This window comes from Chiloscyllium plagiosum, unplaced genomic scaffold, assembly GCF_037043375.1.
Source record: "Chiloscyllium plagiosum isolate Xiang-an unplaced genomic scaffold, Cpla_swu_hap1 HiC_scaffold_11, whole genome shotgun sequence".
Taxonomy (NCBI): domain Eukaryota; kingdom Metazoa; phylum Chordata; class Chondrichthyes; order Orectolobiformes; family Hemiscylliidae; genus Chiloscyllium; species Chiloscyllium plagiosum.
Window position 1 is genome coordinate 37,215,580 of NW_028270149.1, and position 25,510 is coordinate 37,241,089.

The window sequence follows — 25,510 nt, forward strand, 5'->3', positions numbered from 1 at the left end:
CTGAGTATCCAGATTAATAGTCTAGCAATAATAGCACCAGCTATCACCTCCCCACTCTGTACCAATAATAAGATAACAAAAGACAAACAGACTCCACTTTTAAAATAAGTGTTTGTCCATTAGTCTGCGTGATGATGTAATGAGCAGTCCTGATGATACATTATAATGATAAATCAAATCTATTATCTTTACTGTATAGTTTGGTCTGATTTATTGAATTCATTATGCTTGTTAAAAACAGTCAAGATGATTCACCAATCATTCATATCAGAAATTTTAGAAATTGAACTATATATTTAAAGAGGGAAGGAAAACACATAGTTCATTTATTCATTACTAATCATGTATACTCACTTTCAGACAAATGTAATGATTAAAAATCTGCCTGCTGTTTTGTTCATTTTACAAACCGGTGAAACGTGAGTTTGAGGAGAACTGAACAGTTTCCATGATGGATGTGTTTTAATGTCACAGATGAAAAATGGCCAAGTTGGCAAGATGCCAGATGTTCATATTCACAGAACGATAAGTTAGTGAGAACTGCGATCTTCAGAAAATAAATACTTGCATGTATGTCACACCTCATGATGTCTCTCAAGTAACTCAAAGCTCTTTATATGCGGTTAATTATTTTGAAACGCACTGCAATGTAAGATAGGTTGATGAATGCACCCTCTGTTTTGTCAAATAGTTAGCACTCACCAACAACACTGAAAAATTGTTACCTGTTTGTTCTTTTGTTCGAGCAGTTATTTACTTCTGTCCTGACATCAGCCCACCTGCTGTTAAAATTCCTCATACATGTTGTCATCACCACTTGCAAACATCACATTCCACAAGTTCTGCAAACATTGGTGTATTCAAAACTTTTTTGCCGTCTCCTATTTCATATCATGCTCAGATTGTTCAATATCCACATCCTCACTGGCATACATTGGCTTCCTGTTCCCCAGAATGTTTTATTTAAAGTGCTCATGTTTCTATTTCTATTGGTCCTCATTTAATACACTGTTTGAACAACTTCCTTCTAACTCACTTGTGTGATGTAAACAGTGCCAGCAAGGTCACCCCTCATTCTGGATCAGTGGTGCTGGAAGAGCACAGCAATTCAGGCAGCATCGAGGAGCTTCAGCAAAATCGACGTTTCGGGCAAAAGCCCTTCATCAGGAATAAAGGCAGAGAGCCTGAAGCGTGGAGAGATAAGCTAGGGGAGGGTGGGGGTGGGGAGAGAGTAGCATAGAGTACAATGGAGAGTGGGGGAGGAGATGAAGGTGATAGGTCAGGGAGGAGAGGGTGGAGTGGATAGGTGGAAAAGGAGCTAGGCAGGTCGGACAAGTCCGGACAAGTCAAGGGGACTGGAAGTTTGAAACTAGGATGAGGTGGGGGAAGGGGAAATAAGGAAGCTGTTGAAGTCCACATTGATGCCCTGGGGTTGAAGTGTTCTGAGGCGGAAGATGAGGCGTTCTTCCTCCAGGCGTCTGGTGGTGAGGGAGCGGCAGTGAAGGAGGTCCAGGACCTCCATGTCCTCGGCAGAGTGGGAGGGGGAGTTGAAATGTTGGGCCACGGGGCGGTTTGGTTGATTGGTGCGAGTGTCTCGGAGATGTTCCCTAAAGCGCTCTGCTAGGAGGCGCCCAGTCTCCCCAGTGTAGAAGAGACCGCATCGGGAGCAACGGATACAATAAATTATATTAGTGGATGTGCAGGTAAAATTTTGATGGATATGGAAGGCTCCTTTAGGGCCTTGGATAGAGGTGAGGGAGGAGGTGTGGGCACAGGTTTTACAGTTCCTGCGGTGGCAGGGGAAAGTGCCAGGATGTGAGGGTGGGTCATAGGGGGGCGTGGACCTGACCAGGTAGTCACGGAGGGAACGGTCTTTGCGGAAGGCGGAAAGGGATGGGGAGGGAAATATATCCCTGGTGGTGGGGTCTTTTTGGAGGTGGCGGAAATGTCGGCGGATGATTTGGTTTATGCGGAGGTTTGTAGGGTGGAAGGTGAGCACCAGGGGCGTTCTGTCCTTGTTACGGTTGGAGGGGTGGGGTCTGAGGGCGGAGGTGCGGGATGTGGACGAGATGCGTTGGAGGGCACCTTTAACCACGTGGGAAGGGAAATTGCGGTCTCTAAAGAAGGAGGCCATCTGGTGTGTTCTGTGGTGGAACTGGTCCTCCTGGGAGCAGATACGGCGGAGGCGGAGGAATTGGGAATACGGGATGGCATTTTTGCAAGAGATAGGGTGGGAAGAGATGTAATCCAGGTAGCTGTGGGAGTCGGTGGGTTTGTAAAAAATGTCAGTGTCAAGTCGGTCTTCACTAATGGAGATGGAGAGGTCCAGGAAGGGGAGGGAGGTGTCAGAGATGGTCCAGGTAAATTTAAGGTCAGGGTGGAATGTGTTGGTGAAGTTGATGAATTGCTCAACCTCCTCGCGGGAGCACGTGGTGGCGCCAATGCAGTCATCAATGTAGCGGAGGAAGAGGTGGGGAGTGGTGCCGGTGTAATTACGGAAGATCAACTGTTCTATGTAGCCAACAAAGAGACAGGCGTAGCTGGGGCCCATACGTGTGCCCATGGCTACCCCTTTGGTCTGGAGGAAGTGGGAGGATTCAAAGGAGAAATTGTTAAGGGTGAGGACCAGTTCGGCCAAACGAATGAGAGTGTCGGTGGAAGGGTACTGTTGGGGACGTCTGGAGAGGAAAAAACGGAGGGCTTGGAGGCCCTGGTCATGGCGGATGGAGGTGTAGAGGGATTGGATATCCATGGTGAAGATGAGGCGTTGGGGGCCGGGGAAACCGAAGTCTTGGAGGAGGTGGAGGGCGTGGTTGGTGTCTCGAACGTATGTGGGGAGTTCCTGGACCAGTGGGATAGGACAGTGTCGAGGTAGGTAGAGATAAGTTCAGTGGGGCAGGAGCATGCTGAGACAATGGGTCGGCCAGGGTGGTCAGGCTTGTGGATCTTGGGAAGGAGGTAGAACCGGGCAGTGCGGGGTTCCCGGACTATGAGGTTGGAAGCTGTGGGTGGGAGATCTCCTGAGGTGATGAGGTTCTGTATGGTCTGGGACCATACAGACCATTTCATACAGAAAATGCCATCCCGTATTCCCAATTCCTCCGCCTCTGCCGTATCTGCTCCCAGGAGGACCAGTTCCACCACAGAACACACCAGATGGCCTCCTTCTTTAGAGACCGCAATTTCCCTTCCCACGTGGTTAAAGGTGCCCTCCAACGCATCTCGTCCACATCCCGCACCTCTGCCCTCAGACCCCACCCCTCCAACCGTAACAAGGACAGAACACCACTGGTGCTCACCTTCCACCCTACAAACCTCCGCATAAACCAAATCATCCGCCGACATTTCCGCCACCTCCAAAAAGACCCCACCACCAGGGATATATTTCCCTCCCCACCCCTTTCCGCCTTCCGCAAAGACCGTTCCCTCCGTGACTACCTGGTCAGGTCCACGCCCCCCTACGACCCACCCTCACATCCTGGCACTTTCCCCTGCCACCGCAGGAACTGTAAAACCTGTGCCCACACCTCCTCCCTCAACTCTATCCAAGGCCCTAAAGGAGCCTTCCATATCCATCAAAATTTTACCTGCACATCCACTAATATCATTTATTGTATCCGTTGCTCCCGATGCCGTCTCCTCTACATTGGGGAGACTGGGCGCCTCCTAGCAGAGCGCTTTAGGGAACATCTCCGAGACACCCGCACCAATCAACCAAACTGCCCCGTGGCCCAACATTTCAACTCCCCCTCCCACTCTGCCGAGGACATGGAGGTCCTGGGCCTCCTTCACTGCCGCTCCCTCACCACCAGACGCCTGGAGGAAGAACGCCTCATCTTCCGCCTCGGAACACTTCAACCCCAGGGCATCAATGTGGACTTCAACAGCTTCTTTATTTCCCCTTCCCCCACCTCATCCTAGTTTCAAACTTCCAGTCCCCTTGACTTGTTCGGACTTGTCCGACCTGCCTAGATCCTTTTCCACCTATCCACTCCACCCTCTCCTCCCTGACCTATCACCTTCATCTCCTCCCCCACTCACCCATTGTACTCTATGCTACTCTCTCCCCACCCCCACCCTCCCCTAGCTTATCTCTCCACGCTTCAGGCTCTCTGCCTTTATTCTTGATGAAGGGCTTTTGCCCGAAACGTCGATTTTGCTGAAGCTCCTCGATGCTGTCTGAATTGCTGTGCTCTTCCAGCACCACTGATCCAGAATCTGGTTTCCAGCATCTGGAGTCATTGTTTTCACCCCTCATTGTCCATTCTTCCTTGGCCTTGAGAAGATGGTCCGGAGATATCTTCGTGAACTATTGTCGGCCATCTGATGTAGGTACACACTGTGCTATTAGGGAGTGAGTATCAGGATTTTGATCCAGTCACAATGAAGAAACTGTCAAGGCATGGTGTTTGGAGGAGAACTTGTTATGTTCCCAAGCATTTACTCCCCTTGTGTTTCTCGGTGATAGAAGTTGTGGATTTGGATGGTGCTGTCGAAGGATTCTTCACAATTTGTTGCACTGCGTCTTGTAGATAGTACATATAGCTGACAATGTGCATTAACAATAGACGAGTGAATATCTCAGGTGGTGGATGGGGTACTATTATGTTAGCTACTATCATATTAGATTGTGTCAAACTTCTTGAAGATGGAGCTGCATGTCTACCAGGCAAGCAGGGTACGTTCCTATTGTGTTTTGTATTTTGGAGGAAGTCCAGTGCAATACTGCATACAAAGCTGGAAGGCAAGAATTCACCGATCCTGACAGTTGATACATAGTAATCTCATAATATTTCCACTCCCTGGTGTGGCATAGGCAATGGTGAGAAAGTTGGCAAACTAAAGCTAAAATGTTAAAAATCAGAATTCCACTGTTGAGAAAACTTTATCTGATTTGTTTTTCTTTGAGCTTTAAATGCAACTAAATTTCATTATTGAGTGGTGACTACCCTACTTCCATGTATTTACTTTTCATTAATACTTCCAATTCTCTTTTCCTTCCTCAAAAAACTAAATGCTGTGATTTCCTGACAAGTAAATCCGGGTGGATCCCTGACAACTGCAGTTCATTAATTGCTCGTCTCAGCCATTATTTAACTGTGTCGTAAGCACAATGTCTCTGCATACTCCATGTTACTGGGAATGAAGAGTTTGAGTTATGAAAATAGGCTTAATAGGCTGGGATTTTTCTTGCTGGAGCGTTGGAGGTTGAGGGGTAGGGGATTTCAAAACTACAGGGCATATTTTTATGGTGAGAGGAGAAAGATTTAAAAGGGACATGAGGGGAATCTTCTTTTCACACAGAGAGGTCTTTATATGTGGAACGAACTGACAGAGGAAATGGTGGATGCAGGTACAGTTACAACATTTCAAAGATATTTGGATAAGTACTTGAACAGGAAAGGTTTGGAGGGGTGTGGGCCGAATGCAGACAAGTGGGACTAGTTTGGTTTGGGAACATGGTCGCCATGGATTGGCTGGACCAAAGGGACTGTTTCCATGATGCATGATTCTTTGACTTTATAAGTGAATTTCTAGGTGACTGGAGAATGGCTAATGTGGCTCCTTTGTTGAAGAAGGAAGCAGGGAGAGGCCAAATAATTACAGACCAGTTAGTTTGATGTCAGTGGTTGCGAAAATTATTGGAAAAATTCAAAGGGACAGGATTAATCAACATTTGGAAATGTACAGATTGATCAGGGGTGTTTAACACAGATTTGTTGGAGGGATATCCTATCTGATTAAGTTAATTAAGATTTTTGAAAAGGTGACCAAATATATTGATGAGGGTGGAGCAGTTAATGTGGTTTACATGGATTTTAGTTAGGCCTTTGAGAAGATCCCTCACAGAAGGCTGATCCCAAAGGTAGGGGCCCATGGGATCCAAGGCAAGTTGGCAAATTGGTTCCAAAATTGACTTGCAAATAGGAGGCAAAGGTGATGATAAAGGATTATTTTTGTGAGTGGAAGTCTGGGACCAATAGAATAGCTCGGGGATAAATGCTGGGTCTCTTGCTATTTGTTGTGTACATTTAATGACTTGGATGTAAATGAGGAAGGTATAATTAGGAGGTTTATAGTTGACAGGAACTTTGGTAGTGTTGTTGACCAATGAGAGCCAATGGATGTTATCGACTTGGAGTTTCAGAAGGCCTTTGACAAAGTGCCGCATAGGAGGCTGCTGAGTAAGATAAGAACCCGTGACATTAGATGGAAGGTACTAGCATGAGTAGAAGATTGGCTATTTAGTGGAAAGTAGAGAAAGGGGATAAAAGGGTCATTATCAGGATGGCAGCTGGTGACTAAGGGGTGAAGAAAAGTAGTGACTAGCACAACTTTTCACTTCATACATTAATGATCTAGATGAAGGAACTGAGGTCATTCTGGCTACGTTTGCAGATGATACAAAAAAAGGTGGAAAGACAGACAGTTTTGAGGAGGCAGGGAGGCTGTAGAACGATTTGGACAGGTTAGGACACTAGCAGATGGAATACAGCATGGGAAAATTTGAGGTCATGCACTTTGGCCAGGAGAATAGAGGCATGGACTATTTTCTAAATGGAGAGAAAATTCAAAAATCTGAAGTGCAAAGGGGCTTGGGAGTCATAGTCCAGCATTCTGTCAAGGTAAACTTGCAGGTTGAGTTGTTTGTTTGGAAGGCAAATACAATGTTGGCATTTAGTTCAAGAGAACTAGAATATAAAAGCAGGGATATACTTCTGAGTCTTTATAAGGCTCTAGTCAGACAACATTTACAGTATTGTGAACAATTTTGGGCCTTTACCTCAGGAAGGATGTACTGGCCTTGGTGTGGGTCCAGAGGAGGTTCATGAAAATGATCCCACAAATGAAAGCCTTAATATATGAGGAACGTTTGAGGACTTTGGAGTTTAGAAGGATAAGGGGAAATCTAACTGAAACTTACAGAATACTGAATGGCCTGGACAGAGTAGACGTTGGGAAGATGTTTTCATTGGCAGAAAAGACCAGGACTCAAGGACACAGCCTGAGAGTATAGGGAAGACCCTTTAGAACAGAGGTGAGGAGAAACTTCTTACAGGGTGAGACTGTAAATATCCAGATGAGTGTGCAATCACCAGGTCAGGGCATGTTGTCAAACCTCCAAGGGTTACATCAAAGAAGCATAGAAAATAGGATCAGTAGTAGGCCATTTATTTCTTTGAGTCTGCTCCATCTTTCATTATGATCAAGGCTGATTGTCCAACGTCTTGCTTTCTCCCCATATCTTTTGATCCTTTTAGCCCTAAGAACTATATCTAAAACCTCCTTGAAAACATTCAATGGTGTTATCTTGGCCTCAAATGCTTTCAGTAGCAGGGAATTCACAGGGTCACCCTTTTCTGGGTGAAGAAATTTCTCCTCATTTCAGTGTTAAATGATCTACCTTATATCCTTTGGCTGTGATCCCTGGTTCCAGACTCCCCAGATATTGGGAATATATTTCCTATATTTTTACCCATGTCTAATCCTATTAGAACTAAATAGCTTTCTATGAGGCTATCTTTTGTTCTTCCAAACTCAAGTGAAAATAGTCATCCAATCCAATCTCCCTTCATATGTCAGTGTTACCATCCCAAGTATGATGTTTGAAATGTTCATCTTGTAAGTTATGACTTCCCTGTGTATAATTATTGAACTGACAACCCTAATTATATTAGCTCACACACTTAAATGCCTGAGGAACATAATGTTCACATATAACAGCCAGTTGTAATAGATGTCTGTTAGGTTCTTCAATACCATATGTGACAATGATCTACATAATATACCATGAATCCCTATTTATGTTATGTGAGATAATACAAGCATTGCCATTTCAGATAAAACTTGCTGCTCAAGACAAATTTATACCAGTGTGAAACAACTTTGTTGTTCAAGCTGAACCAAAGCTAAACTTTTAAAATCTCTCTAGCCACACCCAAGGCTACAACAGAGAATAAAGAGAGCAGTCAATAGACACACAAAATCAAACACTGAACAATTGAACAAAACAATTCCATCGCACTCCAGGCTTGGGTCTTGTAAATTGCGAGGCAGGAGATGAGTTGCTTATGCAGGATTCCTGACTATGAATAGTCCCCTAATCTCCATCCATGAACTAGCATTGTTATTTAGGGAAATGATTCTTTGTGGCAAGATATGTTAATAATTACAATGACTGTCTTTGTAGTTATCTTCTTCCTACACCATACAATGTTCTAGCTGAAATTTCCTCACTTCTCTCACTTAGTAAACGCACTGGGAATACACAGTCATTCAATTTCTATTGCTGCCATTTGTGGATCCAAGATAAATACACATTGAGGAAATAGAAATCAGCGAATTTATTGCTTCAGCGATATTTTCTGCAAAATTATACTGCCTGTGGAGTAAATCATGCTACAAGCAGTAAGTATAAAAATTGCAGGATTTGTCACAGCTTGAAAAATTACTTTTCTCTGTGGCAATGCGGAACACCTTTAATGTTTCATAATTGGAGAAAAATAGTAAGATCCATATTTTTATTGAAGAGGAAGCTGTATTTTACATGCTGGAACTGATTTAAAACATCTATAATAACTTTTTATTATAAAGAGAAATAAATAGTGACACAAGCATTAAATTCTTTGCTACATCGGGTGTGTGCATGACATATGAAATTTTCATTGCAAAGAATGGATTTCCTCACAGCTCAGTAGGTAAGGGTCTGTTTGTTTCCTGTTAGAAAAAGTTTAACAAACTTGCCTGTGAATTCTTAAGAATTTTTATTATCTGGAAACTGGATGAGATCCTAACACATTGCCTAGATACTTTTTAATTGTGGGGATACCACTGACTAAATAGAACAAATTGAATTGATTAAAATTGTTAACCTCTACAAGTTGATTCAAATCAGCAGAGTCTGATTGGACCACATATTAATCACAGTGCGATAGGAAGAAGTCCTTATTTGGGGAGAAGTCCTTATATACCTCTGAGCAAGGTAGCCCAAGTTCAAGTCCCATTTACTCCAGAGATGTGTAATAACATTGCTGAACAGGTTAATTAGAAAATGTAGCGAAGTCCCTTGTATGGCTAAGCCAATGTAGATACTTTGGAATATGCTTACCAACCAAAAGCAGGTCATACACATAACTAATCAGTTTGCATGCATAAAATAATTGCATGATCTTTCAGAATCTGTATTCTGGATACAAACCCTGTAAAATGTCTCATGCAGCAGCCCTCGCCAAAAAACACATGTCAAATGACAGTGCTCTAGAAGACAAACAAATGATAACTAGTTCTGGTGAACTAAACAGAAAAACCTCAGTCAAAGATTATTCCTAAGAGACTTACAATTACTTCAGATTGATGGCTTAAGGGGTAACTGTATGTTTTTTTTTAATACTTGGAGGAAAAGGTATGTGTTGATGGGAAATGACTCTGTGAACCAAGCAGGAAGGCCTTGGTCAGTTTCTAAGGGATCGACAGTCATTCTTTAATCGATCACCTGAAGGTAACATTACGGTTTAATTTAAACTATTTTGTTTAAAATTGTTAGTAAATGTATTGGATTTAGTTGGCAACTGTGTCAAACATAATTCCTAGTTTCCAAACTTAAAAAGGTAAAATCATCTATGTGCCTGTATGGCAGAACAGACTAAAACTTCTGCACTTTATATTTATTTTATGGTCCTTCAGCTTTGTCCTCATTTACTCACCACTGCCATCAGTTTTTTAGTTTTTCAGACCATAAGCTCTAGGATTCTCTTCCCAAATCCTTTCCACATCTCTCTTCTTTTAAAGTTATCTGGTTGACTCATATCTGTATTCTGAAATGACCTAGCAAAGCTTTTGTTTGTATTCGGGAAAGCAGCTCACAACTTCTCAAGGGCATTTAGGGATGACAATAAGTTCTGGCCTTGCCAGCAATATCCACGTCCAGTGAATGAATAAAAAATGTCATAAAAAAGAATAAAATGGATTGCTTCAAGAAATGCAAACAAAAGCAGGGAGATACAGAGCCAGCAGTTTTGCTGCTGTGGAGATTGCAAACTGTGATTCTTTTTGTAAAAAGGTCAACATCGTGATCGGAGGAATTATAAGTCTGTTAGCTTTAAATCTACAGTAGGATAAACCAAGTTATCTATTACAAAGAAAAAAATGCCCTTTAAAAAAAATCCATAATTTCAAGCCAATAAGGTAGGTCGTGCCTAACAAATTTAATTGCCATTTTTTAAGGATAGAATGGAATTAAAAGATGCTGTTTATACAACTAATATTATACAAAGGTATTGATTAGTGACTGCACATGTAATTGGAGACTGTTGACCTATTGAATGTCTGAGATCAATTCTGGAACTTTTGCTGTTCACAATATAACAAAATGAACATGGATGTGACAATAGAGGAGAGTCTGATTAGAACATGAGTTGGGGATCTGGGGCAAAGGATTATAATGATATCCCTGACTTCTGCATGAGCTTGACGAGCATCAACGACCTGAATTTAATTAATAAATCAAGATCTCTGTGAAGGAATGAAAAGTGAAACAACAATGTTTAAATGTAGGACTAAGTTTGAAATGGATTAGAAAGTAAATCAGTTAAGGACCAAAATGATTTAAGCAGATATCAATTTACTCGTGGGAAGCAAATGTACACTTTACTTGGGACTGTGCTGGCTGTACATTGTTTCCTTGTTCACTGATGTCAAGCATATTCTTCCAGAAAGTCTCCATTTGAAATTAAAGCAGAAAATGTTCACAATTCATTGGCCAGATCATTGAGTATAGGAGTTGGGAGGTCATGTTGCGGCTGTACAGGACATTGGCGAGGACACTCTTAGAACATTGCATTCAACTCTGATCTCCCTGCTATAGGAAAGGTGTTGTTAAATTTGAAATGGTTCAGAAAAAATTTACAAGGATGTGGCCAGAATTGGAGAATTTGAGTAATAAGGAGAGGCTGAATAGGTTGGGGCTTTTTCCTCAGAGCTTCAGAGGCTGAGGGGTGACCTTATGGAGTTTTACAAAATCATGGAGAGCTATTGAATCATAGAATCCTTATAATGTGGAAACAGGCCATTTGGCCCATCAAGTTCACACTGACCCTCCAAGGAGTAACCTATTCCCTACTTTCCACATTTATCCCTAACCTGCACAAACGCATGAAAACTGTGGGCAATTTAGCATGGCCAATTCACCTAAGCTGCACATCTTTGGATTATAGGAGGAAACCCACACAGACACAGGGAGCATGTGCAAACTCTTTGCAGTCACCCAAAGCTGGAATTGGACCCAGGTCCCTGGTACCGTGAGGTAGCAGGCTGACCACTAAGCCATGGATAGGGAATAACTTTTTTTTTCCCAGAATAGGGGAGTCCAAAACCAGATGGCACAGATTTAATTTGAGAGGGGAAAGGTTTAAAATGAACCTGAGGGGTACCTTTTCGTGCAGAGGGTGGTGAATGCACAGAACAAAATGCCAGGGGAAGTGGTGGAGATGGGTACAATTATGACATTTAAAATACATCTGGGTGTGTACATGAATAGGAGGGGTTTAGAGAGATATTGGCTAAATGCTGACAAATGGGATATCTGGTTGACTCAGACATGTTGGACTGAAGGGCCTTTTTCTGTGCTGTATGACTCTGACCACATTTCATTTCTGTAAGTAATTATTTTTAAAAATTGTTGTTTGGATGGAAATGCATTATCAAATTCTATTGGCACTCTAAGAGAAAAGGAATAATAAGTTGTTCTGCTAGGAGGGTTGAAAACAGAAGATTTGAAGGAGAAAGTGACCATACGTGGAGAAAGAGAGCCATTAACAATAGTACCAAGAGGATGAGAGATTTTTGGGGATATGCAGGCATGTAACATTGAGGTTAAAATCAGACCAGCCATGATCTTCCACTGTTCACCATTTTCTTTCTTATATCACCTCATGCCCAATTCAAGTTAATTCTGTTCATGAGATGAACCTCCTGCTCCCTCCATTCTACTTTCACTAAACTGTTGATTATCTAACTTCCCTTCCTGGTCCTCATATGAGACCTAAGAGGCATCTTTTTCACACAGAGGTTGGTACAGGTATGGAGTGAGCTGACAGAGGAAGTGGTGGAGGCTGGTCCAATTGCAACATTTAAAAGCCATTTGGATGGGTATATGAATAGGAAAGGTTTGGAGGGATTTGGACCGGGTGCTGGCAGGTGGGACTAGATTGGGTTAGGATATTTGGTCGGCATGGATGGGTTGGACCAAATGGTCTGTTTCCATGCTGTACATCTATATGACTCTATGACTCTACTACCAACGCTACCGATAACCTCCTCGATAACACTTGTAACATTTAACTATTTGCCCTTCAGAAACAGAAACCTGTTTATTTTTTTTTAAGATTGATGCTTTTAGACTCACCTTCCATTGTTAATCTGTGTGTATCTGTGTTGTGTTACCAATTTTTCTTGCGTGTAGTAATTAATAAATTCACTGTTAACTCAAGAGAGCTAAGTATAATTAGATTCTTTTAAAGCATAAGCTTATTTGGATCTGGAAGAAAGGTATCCACAAGGGAAGGGTGGGTGACAAGAGGACAGATCTTCGACTGTGACCTTCGTACCATATTAAAACCTAAACTTAGGTTGGCATACACAAGAATTTTCAGTCCCAAGAGCACACTCCAGTAGTGTTGAAATTGACCTTCGAACTAACCAATGGGGGTGGATGAACAAAGGTGGGAGCCTGTTCATCCCTCCTCATGCAGGAACTTAATGACTTGGACTATCTTGTTGTGCAACAAAATGGGGAATCTCACTTCAGATGGGTGCAATATTTTTGAGCCTCCTTGAGTTTAATTGCATCATCATTCATACCTGCCCCTCAACTGCCTTGGCCTTAAGCTTTAGAATATAGTCCATAAACATCTTCATCATTTTATTAATCTTTTCTTCTTTAAACCACACCTTATATCTTACGTCTTTGATCAATCTTTTCATTGTTTGTTCTATACTTTCGAATATATGAATTAGTTAGGCAAAATGCTTTTTTTAACCATCATTCTCGGGATATGGTTGACACTGGCAAAGTATTTTTTTACCAGTCTGATGCTGCATTAGGATTTTATGAATCAATTATATGATGCAAGGCTGAGGGTTTCATGGATTTGTGGTAATATCCCTACCTCTCAGCTAAAGGACCTGGGTTTAATTTCCAGCTGCTCGAGGAGGTGTGACATAATTGCTGAATAAGTTTATTAAAATATTGATATGCAGGTTTGGCATCGTATGTCAGCCAGACCAGTCAAGGTTGGATTGTTCACTTTACTGAAGGACATTAATAAATCAATTGGGTTTTATAATAATCAAGAATCTTCTGTGGTAATTTTCTGCAGCTTGTCAGACATTTTTCAATTCAGCTTTATGACCTCTAAATTGTTAGCAACATAAGCACCAGGCCCCATTGGAAATTCTCTGAATTGTTAGCAGTGTAAGCACTAGGCTCCACATGAAAACCAGATTTGACTTGTGACCATGCTAATTCATCGATCTTATTTTGATTCTGTTAACATTGGCTGCATGCTGTGCTGACAAGGACCTTTGTTTAACAAAGTGCAGTTTTCACCCAAGTTTCTGAATGAGTCATTGTTCTGTAACTTAATTGAGTGAACTTGTCCATAGATCATACAACAAAACTGGCTTTATTTAAAATCTAGGTTGTAGGATCTAGTTTCAAATGGGCAAGGATTCTGATATATAGTTGTTAGTCTCGGTGTGTATGACAGAATCTTGCAATCTTTCTGTAATCTATGGAAAGTGAAATCTGCATTGATCAGAGGAAATTAAACTTGCTTAGCACCTAGGAAACAGAAGGACAGAGGGGGAAAAGTAAAACCAAGTAGTTTCCTTCCCCAGTCAAATTTGGTCTCTAAAATAAAGTACAACTTGAATTTTGAAAACAAACAGAATTACATTGGAGGAAATAGATAGGGAACAGGTTGGTGATGAAGAGAGAAATTAGTTGATGAGAGGTTACTAACCCCTGACAATAAACCATGAGGAGAAGGTATGGAAATGCAAGAACTGAATGGACATTGAAGAGCGCTCCTGTACATTGTGGAGACAGGATGCCTTCTTGTGGATCATTTCAGAGAACATTTCTGGGTCATGCACACACACCAACCTCACCACGCCATGGCTGAACACTTCAACTCCCCCTCCTGCTCCGTCAAGGACATGGAGGTCCTGGGCCTCCTCCAGTGCCAAACCGTTACCACCTGACGCCTCATATTCTGCCTTGGGACCCCGCAACCACACAGGATCAATGTGGATTTAACAGCTTTCTCATTTCCCCTCCCCCACATTATCCCAGTCCCACGCCTCCAACTCAACACTGTCCTCCTGACCTGTCCATCATCTTTCTCATCTATCTGCTCCACTCACCCTGACCTATCACTTTTTCTTTCACCTTCATCCACCTATTGCTTTCTCAGCTACCTTTCTCCCAACCCTACCCATTTATCTCTCAGCGTCCTTGGCCCACAAGCCTCATTTCTGATGATGGGCTTATGCCCAAAACATCAATTCTCCTGTTCCTTGGATGCTGCCTGACCAGCTGCGCTTTTCCAGCACCACACTCTCAGTTGTGAAACACTTCAGGTCATGCTGAGAACACAAGAGGTGTTACATTCATACAGACTATTTCTAGACTTTTAATTGATGAATGTCTTCTTTTTTAAAAAAGTATTAGGAATTTTCTATGAATTTATTAAATTGTTTCATCTCATGAAGCTCAAGACAGGTTCTATCAAAAAGTATTTAACAGTAAGTAAAAAGAGAACTTAGAAACAGTATGCAAAATGAAAAGTTAGATTTTAGATATTGATCAAAATCCACATTTTATCTCCTGATAATCTTGAAAAATCAAATCATAGAAGCTATATTTTTGACTAGAATTTTGTAAATGTTCCTGTATTTAAATCAATGAACAGTACACAGTTCAATTTATCTAAATTATAATTACTTTTGTGATACTTGAGATGCATCCAAATGTTTGGATTGGGATGTAAGAGCTATTAGTAAGCAGCAAACCCATTTTTTGGAGCCATTAAATAATAACCTTGGAATTAAGATAATTGCTTTCAAGTGCATTGTTGGCAAATATCTGTTTTCTACTTTGCTATTGCTTCAAATTAAGTTTGGCACTAAGTCTACTTATAACACCAAATGTAAATGGAAACATGACTTTAGAACAGGGTGCAGTGCTGGTCAATAGCATTTCTCTAATTTATTTCGAACATTTGTACCAATTTAGTATAATCTACGATGAAATAAATGGATCATTATATCTGTCATAACGAGAAACATGGAAACAAAAGTCAGCTATTTAGCTCCTTGAGCCAATTCTAATATTCAATTGGATTGTAGCCATACTGCAATTAGTTTTAAACACCCATCTTCACCTCATATTACTTAATATCTTTGGAAGACAAAAATCTATTAATCTTAAGTTTCAAATCAAGAATTAATCATGCATAAATTGAAGTTTACAGAAGAGAGTTCCAAACTTTTACCACCCTTTTAAAGCAGAACTGTTTCATACTGTCCTTAGCAGTGAAAGAAGAGGGAATAGAAATGCAAGACAAAGGCATGAGATTGTTGGCAAGTAATAGTACAGCCAGAACTCAGTCCCCTCTTTGACTGTTAAAAGTGGAGGCTGTGCGGCAGAAAGCTTTTGCAAGAAGGATGCTAGTTAAAGTGAAAGAAGTCATAGGGTGGTTTCTCATTTGTGAGTTTAACCTGAGGGTCAACATGCCTCAGGTGCGGGATGAGGTTGAGAAAGCTTGGAGAAGGATGGTAAGGTTGGAAGTGGTGGGTGTCTATTTCAAATGCAGCTATCTGTGAATGCAGAAGGCTTTGCCAGTAAACGGCACAGTAACTGCAAGTTTCCTGACATCAAAATTGGCGGTGTAACAGTCAGCCAAGAAGTTACCTCAAATTAAAACAGGACCTTGATCAGATGAGCAAATGGACAGAGGAGTGGCAGATGAAGTTTAATTTTGATAAGTGTGAGATGCTACATTTTGGAAATGCAAATCAGGGTAGGACTTGGAGACTTAATGGCAAGGTCCTGGGAGGTGTTGTTGAACAAAGCGACCTTGAGGAGCAGGTTCATAGTTCCTTGAAAGCTCACTCATAGTATGCAGGGTAGTGAAGAAGGCATTGATATGCAAGCCTTTGTTGGTCAGTGCATTGAGTATAGGAGTTGGGATGTCATGTTGTGGCTGTACAGGACATTGGTTGGGCCACTTTTGGAATATTGCATTCAATTCTGGTCTTCCTGCTATAGGAAAGATATTGTGAAACTTGATCGGTTCAGAAAGGATTTACAAGTATGTTGCCTGGGTTGGAGGGTTTGAGCTATAGGGAGAGGTTAGGGTTATTTTCCCTGAAGTGTTGGAAGCTGCTGGGTGACTTTAGAAATTTATAAAATCATGATAGACATGGACAGGGTGAATAGCCAAAATATCTTTTCCCAGAGTAGGGGAGTCCAAGACAAGAGGCCATAAGGTGAGAGGGTAATGATTTAAAAAAGGATCTAAGGGCAATTTTTCATGCAGAGGATGGTGCGTGTATGGAATGAGTTGCCAGAGGTGGTGGTGGCCAGTATAATTACAACATTTAAAAGGTACCTGGACAGGTCTATGAATAGAAAGGGTTTAAAGGGATATGGGCCAAAAGCTGGCAAATGGCAAATTAATTTTGGATATCTGGTCAGTATGGACAAGTTGGATAGAAAGGTCTGTTTCCACACTGTACGTCTCTGATACTCTATGACTCTAGACAGATGGTGCAGCTAATTTTTTCCGGTCCAAGACCCATAAGGCATTTATAGCTAACAGGACACAAGGAAACTATTTAGTTGGAAGAGGAGCTGTTAATGGTGACTACACGTAAAGAAGCCTCTTATAACTAAGGTCATTTGAGGACTATTCAAAAGAAATAAGTAGCACTGTAATTTTAATTGGCTAAGAAAATTAAATTAATTCCTGAATGGGTTCTTAAGTTATGAAATATACTAAAAAGTGGCTCCTTAACAAAATTGGCTACTTGAGATATTGATGGAATATGTTGGTACTGAGAGAAGTTAAGGAAGATGACTTGAACGGAATTGTGATGAAGTAATAGGTATAGCAGACATGGTAACAATACATCAACATAATGAGAAACTAGGTTTAAGGATAAACAAGCTGCAAATATTTTATGTGGTGTCTTATATTTGCAAAGTTTCTAAGGAGAATGTATCTGAATAAAGAATCTGAGTTGTGCTGATGTATCTGTGCAAATGAGAGTACCTTCACTGAATGGTTTTAAGAATTAGGTGCAAAATTGGTTTGGAGGACAACATTGCAGTGCTGTTTTGGAGCTGACCCATAGTGCATCATTTCCTTAATGGAGATATCATAAAAGAACCAGAAATTGAAACATTATCACATTTGTGTACTAGGTGTTCCTCTGAACTTGAGCATGAACTGTTTATTTATCCTTCCATGCAATATGGATGTCACATTTATTGCCCATCCCTAATTGCCCTTAAACAGAATGGCTTGTTCAATCATTTCAGAGGACATTTAAGAGTCAACTACATAACTGTGGGAATTGAGTCACAGATAGTTCAGACCAAGTAAGAATGGCAGATAAATGACATTAGTGAACCAGATGGGATTTTACAACAATTGACAGTAGTTTGAACTTTATCAGTAATGGGACCAATTTTCAATTCCCGATTTTATGAATTGAATTTAAATATCACCAGCTGCCATAGGAAATTTGAACCTATGTTCTCAAGGAATTAACTTGGGCATCTAGATTGCTAGCTCGTGACATTATCACTACACAATCATCTGTCACATTATTGGGTAAGAGTAGAGGAAACTTTAGTCCACATCCATTTTCCTGCTTTGTTTATACATTTTTTACATAGTTAAACTGACATTCACATAGAGGCAACCTCTTCTTAGTTGTTTGTGAGAATGTTCTGAGGGGTCAACAACAAACATTGTTGAAGAGTATTCTGTGTCATTCTTCCAAAAGAATCTTGATGGTTCTGTCAGAATGCGTACAGTGTTGCTGATAAGCATTTTTACCTGATCAACTTGTCCAGAAAATGGATGCCTTCCCCATTTAACTGCTGTAGGACTTTAAGTTCAGTGGCAGCTTTTATCCCTGTCTCGAGATAATCTCCCAATTCAATTTCTCACGTCTGGAGTTGGTCCACATTAGTATAATTCCTCTGTTACAGGAGGTCAGTCATCTACATTATGATTTTCGATTGTTGAAACTCAAAAGAAACACGATTTTTCAACTGAACTGATGGAAGGGCACAAAGGACATCAAGATGCATTGTGAAAGTATTGAAGATGGTAAATGCTGAGGATGTATTATCTGAAGAAAGTTGATGAATATAGAATGGAATCATCAGTTAATGGATGATGACTTGATCGTTAAGAATGAACAGAGTGGAAGACGGATTACTCCAATAGGGAACCTGTGAATTAATGGAAAACTGATTTTCCAAAATTATTCCATGTAGATTTGACATGGGGAGAAAATAAAACTGATTCCCAGTCTGGTGTGTATGTGTTCAGAAGATTGTATAATTTAGTGTTAAAAATAAGGAATGTTTCCAATGGTTTTTAACTGATAAATTTACAACCGAAATATATATATGATATAAGTGTGCCCAAAATAGGTCTGTGAATAAATAATTCAGTTGCACATGAAGCAGCTTGAAAGAGAAAATGAAATGAAAAACATTGAACTTCAGAGAGAGAGAGAAAAAGGAAATAATAAAGAGGAAAAGGAGAGGATGACCATTTAAGGAGTGAGAATTACAATTGCAAAAGGAAAGAGGTAAAAAATGAAATAAATGAGGCAGAAGAGTAGAAAGCAGGATCAAGAAATGGAATACTGACTTAAAATGCTGGAACTACAAAAGGATACCCTAGACTATCACACAAATTCAGAGCAGAAAATACCTGATTTCAATCCATAATCTAGTAAGAAGCTAAACCGATTTATGCAAATCTAAAATTTTATGAAAGGGATGTAGAGGCTTTTTAAAAAATAAAAAATCCTTTGGAAACATTGCTGAACAGATGAGGTAGCCAAAAGAAAACTGGACACTGCACATGCCAAGCAAGCTAATAGGAAGAGCTCATGAAGATCTTGCTGTCTTTTCAGAGGAGGCTGCTACTGATTGGGAAATGCCTCCCCAAAAAGTCTATTTTTGAAGCATATGAATTTTCCTCCCTCATATTATACATTTCTGGGAAAAGAATTCAGACCGTCAACCCTATTTATGTATCTCATAATTTCATAAACTTTTGTCAAGTCTCCCCTCAGCCTCTGCCACTGTAGAGAAAACAGCTCGAGCTTTTCTAGCCTCTCCTTATAGCTCATACCCTTTAATCCAGCTTCTTGTACACCCTCTCCGAAGTGTAATGTGGCGACCAGAATTGAATACAATACTCTAAGTGTGGCCTAACCAAAGTCTTATAAAGCTGCAACATGACATCCTAGTTCTTGTACTCAATTCCCCGATCAATGAAGGACAAGCATGCCATACATTTTTCTTACTACTCTATCTACTTGCTTGGCCACTTTCAGGAAGCTATGGATTTGAACCTCAATTTGCAGCCAGAAATTTCAGAACCTACAGAAATTCTGGGCAGATTCATATAGAACTGGAGAGGTAAAGTAAAATAAATTTGATGTTTGTGTGTGGGCATTAAAGATACCCAGGTACCAGATATCTGGAGAAATAATTGTGCTCCAGTTTTAAAATCCAGCTCCCTTTATAAATACTAAGCCACAAAGATGATCAAAATGTTTAAACAACCAGACAGGTCATAGATTTGGCAAATGTTTGTAAGCTTATTTTCCACAATCCAAACACTAGAAAGTGGGAGGGACAGCTACGAATAACCCATGTCCTCAGCCTCAAATCAAAAAGGAAGAAACTGAGTAGGAAATTGACATCCAAAAGCCTAAGTATTTCCATTGTCACAAAATGGGACACCTTTGAGCAGGTGGCTAGAAGTTACAAGATAAGCCAAAAAAACATATACAGGAAAGAATCCTGATTAAATACAGCAGATTAAATTGTAAACTTGGCTGCATCTGTGAGGCCAAGTGCAAAGATGATTATAAATGAGAGGAAGTGAACAGGATACCTGAGAGCTACAGAAAACATTTACTACAGGAAAAGTAATTCCATAACCCTCATTTGAAACTTACCGTTATCTGCAGTAAGGATCCACCTAAACTCTGCTGGGATTGGCATAAATTGTCCACCAGGGACAACAGTATTAATTGGAGTATTTTTTTAATGCAACTTATTTTGCTAATCAATCTGGTCAGACAGATATTATTACACACCTCTGGAGAAGGTTGATGTTGAATCTGGGCCTCTCAGTCCAGGCGTAGAGTGGACCAGTCCAGTGCACCACAAGAGCACCCTTAATGAAGGGAATATATAAATTGTACATTGTATTGGGCACACTTGGAATGTGTCTGGAATGGTATTGATAGGGACTATCCACAGTTTTCTTGTAGATGGCATTAACCAACTCCTGGAACTGATTTGTCATAAACAAAAACGGTAACTTCTCCCATAATCACAAAGGACAAGTGTGGTCAAGGAGACAGCTGCAATAAATATTCCCTGAAATATTTTCTTTACCGGCAAAACAAATTCCTCCAGTGAAGGACAAATTGGCACCATAGAGTGATATTTAGCTTTTAAGATATTGTATGGAGATTTAGATAATCCAAGGAAAATGATCAATACATTTTTACTGATCAAGAAACAGCAAACTAATCCAGAGTTAAGAAAAGCAACCCAATCAGTGCTAATGAGCAGAATGACCAAATAAAACACTCAACATCCAAGGTCAACTTCAATCGTCACAGAGTTTATTGCGTTATGCTGGTGGGAGAGAGTTTTTGGGCAGTCCAGATACCACTCCACCAAACAAAGAAAGTCATACAGTTTAAATACAACTGAGGTACAGTTACACAGGGCGTCTTGAATGGCAGCTATCCAATCAATTAAGCATCTCAGTATTGAAGTAACCTCACAGAAGCCGGTATAGAGGCTGGCATCTCATCATCAACTCACCCTTTATTTACACAGCTCTGAGTAAGCAGAACCCCTGATATTCCTGTTTATATCTGGGCTCCCTTATTGGATCAAATTAACAGTCCCAGTCCGAAAAATCAGATTCTATGATATCCATCTGATTGATCTTGTTATAATCACAACACCTTCCCCATCTGAATTTGAAGATATTGACCTTTTGTTTTGTACTTCTTCTGAGGCATTTTAGCATTAGGTCAGGTTCCTCCAGCTCTGCCTTTGATACGGGTGGCATGTAACACACAGCTTCTCTCTTGCAGCTGCAGCATCTTGGAGGAAATTCATTCTTCACTTCAGGTGGCAAAGTCATTGAAGCAGCGATATCCATCATGTCAATTTCAGATTCTGAGTTTTCTTCAACGCTTGATGAAGAGGGAGAACGCATGGGTTTTGGAACAGTCGGAAAGGTTGTCAAGGAGATGTGCATCTTCTGCTCCCACATCATTTGCAAGTTTGCAGCTTTCATATGATCCACAAGCTTGTTCAGGACCATCGCACCTTCCCAAACTTTACATATCACTAGACCCAACATTGCATCAACCATGCCTCTTACCCATGCAGGGCATTCCTCTGGCTCCTACACCAAACCTTGTCCCCAGAAGTAAACAGTCTTTCTTACTTAACAGAGTCTTGATGTTTCTAATAGTGTTTCATGCTCCCCCCAGATTGGGGAGTTCAGATTTAACCTGGTGCGGAGACTTCTCTCTGTGAGCAACACTGCTGGAGCTATCCCTGTAGTTGCATGAGGAGTGCATCCATAATCAAACAGGAACTGGGACCCTTTGGTATCTAGAGAAGCTGTAGGCTGTTTCTTTAAGCCTGCCTTCCAAGTTTGGAGTGATTTTTCTGACAGACCATTGGATGATGATGGATGGGTATGGAGCTGTCCTTGTATGTTGAATACCATTTATTTTTAGGAAATATTTAAATTCCCTGCTGTTAAACGATGGCCCATTACCTGTGACCAACACTTCTGGGAGTCTGTGTATTACAAAAGATGCATGCAGCTTTTCTATCATCGACCCCATGGTTGATAAATAAACTATATGCATGTCCAACCACTTTGAGTGGGCATTCACAGGGATGAAGGTTGGGAGTGTGTTGCTGGAAAAGCACAGCAGGTCAGGCAGCATCCTAGGAGCAGTAAAATTGACATTTCTGGCCAGAGCCCTTCTTCAGGAGTGAGGCTGGGAGCCTCGGAGGTGGAGAGATAAATGGAAGGGGTGTGGGGCTGGGAAGAAGGTAGCTGAGAGTGCAATAGGTGGATGGAGGTGGGGATGAAGGTGATAGTCGGAGAGGAGGGTGGAGTGGGTAGGTGGGAAGGAAGATTGACAGGTGGGACAGGTCATGAGGACGGTGCTGAGCTGGAAGGTAAGGTGGGGGGAGTGGAAATAAGGAAACTGGTGAAGGCCACATTGATGCCCTGGAGTTGAAGGATTCCGAGGCGGAAGATAAGGCATTCTTCCTCCAGACTTTGGGTGGTGAGCGAGTGGTGACGGAGGACGCCCAGGACCTGAATGTCCTCGGCAGAGTGGGGTGGAGGGTTGGGCGGGGGGGGAGTTGAAATGTTCAGCCATGGGGCGGTGGGGTTGGTTGGTGCAGGTGTCCCAGAGATATTTTCTAAAACGCTCTGCAAGAGGGTGTCCAGTCTCCCCAATGTAGAAGAGACTGCATCGGGAGCAACGGATACAATAAATGACATGTGTGGATGTGCAGGTGAAATTTTGATGGATGTGGAAGGCTCCTTTGTGGGAGGTAAGGGAGGAGGTGTGGGCACACATTTTGCAATTCCTGTGGTGGCACGGGAAGGTGCCAGGAGGGGAGGGTGGGTTGTTAGGGGTGTGGCCCTGACCAGGTAGTCACAAAGAGAACGGTCTTTGCTGAAGGCAGATAGGGGTGGGAAGGGAAATATATCCCTAGTAGTGGGATCTATTTGTAGGTGGCGGAAATGTCAGCAGATGATGCGATTTATGCGGAGGTTGTCTGGGTGAGAGGTGAGGACGGGGGTGGGGGGGTGGGGGGGGGGGGGGTTCTGTCCTTGTTGCAGTTGGAGGTGTGGGGTTCAAGGGCAGAGCTGCGGGACGTGGATGAGATGCGTTGGAGGGCATCTTCAACCATGTGGGAGGGGAAATTTCAGTCTTACAAGAAGGAGGCCATCTGGTGTATTCTGTGGTGGAACTGCTCCTCCTGGGAGCAGATGCAGTGGAGGCGGAGGAATTGGGAATACAGGATAGCATTTTTGCAGGAGGTAGGGTGAGAGGAGGTGTAATCCAGGTAGCTGTGGGAGTCGGTGGGTTTGTAAAAAATGTCACTGTTGAGTCGGTCTTCGTAGATGGAGGTAGAGAGGTCCAGGAAGGGGAGGGAGGAGTCAGAGATGGTCCAGGTGAATTTAAGGTCAGGTGGAATGTGTTGGTGAAGTTGATGAGCTGTTTGACTTCCTCTGGGAGCACAATGTGACGTTGATGCAGCCATCAAGGTAGCGGAGGAAGAGATGGGGAGTGGTGCCACTGTAGCTCCAGAAGATGGACTGTTCTACATAGCCGACAAAGAGACAGGCATAGCTGGGGCCCATACGGGTGCCAATGGCTACCCTTTTCATCTGAAGGAAGTGGGAGGATTGGAAGGAGAAATTGTTGAGGCTGAGGACCAGTTCAGCCAAATGAATAAGAGTGTCAGTGGAAAGTAGTGGTGGGGAGGTCGGGAGAGGAAGACACCGCAGGAATTGCAAAACCTGCGCCCAAACCTCCTCCCTTACCTCCATCCAAGGCCCCAAAGGAGCCTTCCACATCCATCAAAGTTTCACCTGCACTTTCACACATGTCAGTTATTGTATCCGTTGCTCCTGATACGGTCTCCTCTACAATGGAGAGACTGGACGCCTTGTCGCAGAGCGCTTCAGAGAACATCTCCGGGACACGCGCACAATGGACTCAATGTCCTTCACATTGAGCCCATTAAACCTGCATTGTCAATATGTAACTGATTCCAGGGTTTACCTGGCCATTCCCACGAATGTGAGGGATCTGCTAGTGATAACTTTCGTCCTTGTTGGCAATCTGGACCCTACTCCACCAAGGCAGCTACGTCTGCATTTAATCCTGGCTAGACATATCTTTACTTTGGAAACCCCTGGATGAACCTGGTGCAGTTCAGTATCTAGTTGTGACTTTTTATTGGGACAACCAGTCTTGCTCCCCAGAATAATGTGCCATCCTCTACTGTGATCTGGTCTCTCCTGGTCCAAAAAGGTTCCAATTCTGGTTGTGACAGCTCTTTGGTTTCCCCCATCAGCTGCTTCGGTTTTGCCATATATTAGCCAGTGGTTGTAGCACAAGTTTAAGAGCCTGTATGGTTTTAAATTTTCTAGACACACTTCCAGTCACTGTTGACAAAATTAGATTTTGGGTTCAGAAAGAATCGGTCCTGGAAAAAACTGAAACAGCTGATGGTGATGGGGGAAACCAAAGTTATTGGTGGAATTTGCTGCTTCCAAATATGACCAACAAACCTTCTTTCTGTATCTGAGCATATTTAGAATCTGCAGCAGCCAAACTCCTGGATGCATATGCTATTGGGAATTCCTCTCCATTGGGCCACCTATGAGCTAATACTACCCTACTGCCTTGTTATTAAGGCATCGCATGTCAATAACAGATGTTACTTGGGATCATAGTATGCCAACACCTTTAGAAGACAATAGCAGTTTCTTCACTTCCATGAAAGCTATGTCTTGGCTATACGACCATTTTGAAGATTAAGAGATGATGCAAAAGGTACCATGATGGAGGCCAGGTTATGTTAGAACTTTCCATAATAATTTAGCAGCCCAAGGAAAGACCTAAGCTCTGGTCCACATGTCGGAGATGGTCACCTTTGATCATTCTTACTTTATCTTCCAATGATGTAACCTGGTCTTACACTGCACCCCATATAGATCATTTGATTGTCTAGAATGCATTTTTCTCCCTTCTAAAGTGCACATACCCCTGGGAAAAAAATCTAAGAACTTTGTCCAAGTTCTCTCAGTGCTCCTTATTGGTCTTCCCTGCCAGCACCATGTCATCTCGATAACTGGCAACTTGGAATAGACCTTGTAAAATATTCTCTATCATCTGCTAAACAATTGCACAGATTAACGATACCCCAAATGGCAGTCACATATATTGGTACAAACCCTTTTGGGTATTAATTGTAATATTCTGCTGGGAATTCTCATTTAATCACAATTGCAAATACGCATGGCTCATGTCCACTTTGTGAAGGACAGCGCCTCTTGACAGCTTTGTGTAATCCCCTATGTGAGGGATTGGGTTTAGCTGTAAAAAGCAG